Raw genomic sequence first — 4,611 nt, 5'->3', positions numbered from 1 at the left:
TTAATATAAAAAATATACATAATAATATATATGTTAGACATAAAAAATATGTGTTAACTAAAATATATCTGACACATAAATACAACAATTCAATTAATAAAAAATCCGCTATAATCACTTACCTCTTCCTCCTCCAAAAAATAAGGTATTAATTTCTCCTATTAGACTTTCATACAAAGTCAACTATGAAAATATTTTATACGATTCTATTGAAGTTTTACGATGACCAATGCCCTACCAACTTAAAAGTTGATTTGCTAACAAATTATTAGTACTTACTCTAATGTTAAAAGTCCCATTAATATACAAATTTTAAAACTAATCACATTAAATATCGGATAATTAAAGATATTTTATCACGCTCTTGGAGACACATCTTTTACTCTCAATGGATAAAAACATGTATACTAAACAAGAGTAAAAAATGTGCATGTCTTTAATAACTTGAAGTGTGTATTTAATTTTAACACAATAAAATAAATATATATATATATATGAAAAAATTAAAATTTAAAGTGCCCACCGTTCCTTTGAGTTTTACACTTTATTTGGATGTTTGATGGAAAATGAGAGAAAAAAAATGGAAAGAAAGAAAATGAAAGGAAAATTAATTTTTTTTACATATTGTTTGGATAGAGAAAAAATAGATAGAAAGAAAATAAGAGAAATTTTTTTTTATTTGGATAGAAAGAAAAGTAGGAAGAGAGGAAATTATAATAGTATAAAATTATCTTATTATCCTTACATATATTATATATAAATGATACTTTATTAATGTATTTAAATTATTTTTCTACTAAAAAAAATCTTTCAAATTATTTTTTAAAATTTTAAATATCATAAAAAAAAGATATATATTTATTTTTCAAACAAATACATATAAATAATTGTGTAAAAAAATTCTTTTATACCAAACAAATACATATAAATATGAAAGGGTATATATGTACTTTTGTTCATCTTTACACTTTCATCCTAGCTTTCTTCGTAACTTTGGGCAGAAAAAATTAAACTAGGCCCCACATAAATTTTTTTGTTTTCCATACAATTATTCTAATGATCCAAACAAATTAAAGAAAATTTAAGTTTTTATCTATTTTCATCTTTTTTCTTTTCTTTCCTCACAAATTCCTTTATTACAAACAAAGTGTTACTGAGCTTCTCCCGTGTGTTGGAGAGAAAGTAATTAAAGTAGAGAAACATTATTTGAAAGATAGAAACTTTGTTTAAAAGAAAAAATAATCCTATATATATTGTTAGGTTAAGTAAAAATTAGTGAAAGAAGGAATATAGACTATCTATATGAATATTTATTGAGGTAATGCTTTAAATGATTTCTGAAATTTTTAATTCGTTTTAATTAAGTTTTTTATTTTTTAAAATGATTAAATATATTTTTTTATTTTAAAAAACATAAGTTTCTATTAATTCAAATATTATCAATCGTTTTAATGTTATTAATGTGTGTAGTTAAGTACTAATTTGACAGTTTATTGTAAACTGAGGTAGACAAACAATAAATTTAACTCAAATTAGTACTCTAAATTTGTTTAAAACATTCAAATTGATTTATACACAATTTTAAAAACTCTAACTCTCAAATTTTTATCTTCATTATTTGTTCTTTCTCCCTTATTTTATGTTGTCATTCTTCTCATCTTCATCATTCATCTCTTTTCCCACTTCTCACTCTCTCATTTCGATCGCTTCCTCTTTTTTTCTTCTGCCGCCCTCCGCTTCTCCCCAACCCATACCGAACCTGTTTTCAAGTCTATTTTCAGTGCCAACAGTTTCACTCCCAAAATTGTTCTCTAATTTGACGTTAATGCCGCAACTAGTTTTCCTCTCAGAGAAAGCATCGTAAATGGATTCGAAGTCACGCCATTGTTTAGTGCATTCTTGCTTCAGCTAGCTCCTAGAGGTAATGGTGGGCCTTCTGAAAAAGCTTTCTTCCTCTTCGGTCCAATCGAGAGCGAAAAGAAAAAAATTCGATTTTTTAGGTACTGCGATGAGAACGGAAAATTCTTGATGAATTACGACAACATTCAATTTGATCTCAAGCTCCACCACGACAATGCGTTCTTCGATGATTACGACAACGAGGGGGACGGTGGTGATTAGTGACGACGCAAGCGCTTGCAGACTCCGGTCTACGATAACGATTCATCCAAGTCGAAGTCCAAGAAGAGACTCGTCAATAAGGGCGACATTGGGAGACAGTCGATGGCGCAGGAGTTCGAAGACAAGATGACGAAAGAGGAGTATGAAGGCGAGGCAAGGTTCGCGAGGGAGAGGTCAGAAGAAGGGGGGAAGAGAAAGAAGGGGAAGGAGAGTGAAAGTGGGAAAGAAGGAGAAGAGGCTTAAGGGGGAGAAGAAGTTTGCGAGTGGCAGAAAAAGAGAGATTCAAATTTCAGGAATCTAAGAAAGGAGAGGAGAACAAATAATGAAGATGAATAATTGAAAGTTATAATTTTATAATTGTATATGAACCAATTTAAATGTTAAACAAATTTAAAATATTAATTTGAGTTAAATTTATTGTTTGTCTATGTCAATTTGGAAAAACGATTTGAGATATTACCTCAATACTTATTACTTAGTTTATTTAAAATAAAGGATACAAAAATATAATTTTACAAAATTTTGTCACCTCGACCATATATATAGTGGGGCGTTGAAATTTAGAACATAACTCGGGCAACCAAGTTTGACAAACAAGCTAAGGCATAAATAATAATTCAGCAAGCTGACATACTACAAGATTTTCTTGAACAAGAATCTTAGTTATGGTAAATAGTCAATTCAAGTGGTCATTCCCTCCAAGCTGAGCATAAAATAATTTAGGGTTTATTTTAGAACGGATTTATAATGTCCAAGTATTAATTATACTCTCATGTACAATCCAACTAAAGAAACAATTTTATTTTTAGTTAATATTCAGCCAATACAAAACTTAAATATAACTTTTTGTGAAGCTAGCAATCAAAGAGAGGTAGAGAGAGAAGAGAGAGAAAACTGACTAAATATTTATTTATATAGCTGATTCACAATAGTTATTAAATTTGATTTGATTCGAGCGAACTGATACGTTTAGTAAGTTAAAGCGTATCTCTCCAAGCTTTTAAAAATAATTTTAAAACAGATAGATATTGAAAAAAATCAAACTCAATACTTTTAGATTATGAAAATGGCTCATAAGGATAGCAAAATTTTTCGAGATGCGAAAATATTTGTAAAAATTACTTCGAATAAAAATTTGATTGCGGAGAATTTTTCTCACAAAAATAGAAACAGAAGGCGAAATTCTTTTGAAGCAGACGCAAAGATCCGAGTAGAAATTTCTGCCTCATTTCCTTTTTTTAATTAAAATTCTCAAGTTACTTTTTATTTTTACTAAAATAAACTAAAATTTTAGAATAAATGGTCAAACTAGTCTTCGAAAGATCACTCATTCTTTAAATTAGTCTTCAGAATTTTTTTTAATCAAATTCGTCCTTTAAAATTTTAAGTTAGTTATTTTAGTCTTTCCATTGCTAACGGCGTTAAAATTTGTTGATTAACACGTTTAGTGACACCACAACACATATCTAGTAGTACTAATTGGCGGCTAACATGATAATTTTATGAATTTAAATCAATTCAACCCCAAATCGAGAGATTTCAATGCCCTAAGTTCTCTCCTACTCTCTAAGGCGCGGGGATCTGACTGTGAAAAATTTTTTCCGTAGAGATGGGGACCGGGTACGAAATTCCCATGAGGCAAGCGCAGGGACCGGACGGGATCTCCGTTTCTTTTAATTTCCGAAATTCATAAATTTATTTAATTGTCTTTAATAATTTATTTCTTATATATATTTTTTAGTTATTTCACATGCTACATATACAAACATATATAGAGAGAGAGGGGGAGGGAGAGAGAGAGATCCAAAATTTCTAATCCTTATTTGCATAACCCTTCTTCAATTTATAGATTTCTAGCGTCGTCCATACTTCATCTAACCTCTTTGCAGCCACCCCCTCGCCACTCTCCCGTCTCACCGCATTGTCACCCCTCACCGTTCCATCACCCTTACCGTGTCGTTCTCTATATTCGCGACGTTCCTTTCCACAACTCTGTCGTGTCCATTTTTCTATTTGCTGCCGCGTCCCCCACCTTGTCCATTGTTCTGTGCTCTGCCTCGCAGTCGTGTCCCCCACCTCGTCCACTGCTCTGTGCTCTGACTCGCCGTGGAGTCCCCTACTGCGTCATTTTGAAAGAAGTCATCATCTTGTCGTTTAAATTTTTTACATAAAATCTTGTTGTTTTTGTATAGGATGGATACGTTCAACTCTATTCTTATGGAAATTAATAATTAGTCGGAATTACTAGAGATATGGGAAATGGGGTCTCGCGAAAAATGGGGCTCTGTGGAGAATGGGATGGAGAGCAATATTTTTCTACGACAGAAAATGGGAACGGAGACGGGGAGCAGAGAGGCATCCCCATTCCCACCCTACTCTGTTGACATCCCTAATGGCTTACATGGTTAACGCTATATTTTTGGTACGTATAAGATACGAGTAAATGGTTAAATTAGCTTTTGAAAAAGGACTTGCTTTTTAAATTGATTT

Source organism: Arachis ipaensis, chromosome B05, assembly GCF_000816755.2.
Source record: "Arachis ipaensis cultivar K30076 chromosome B05, Araip1.1, whole genome shotgun sequence".
Taxonomy (NCBI): Eukaryota; Viridiplantae; Streptophyta; class Magnoliopsida; order Fabales; family Fabaceae; genus Arachis; species Arachis ipaensis.
The sequence above is the reverse complement of the archived record's forward strand: the minus strand, read 5'-3'. Positions refer to the sequence as shown.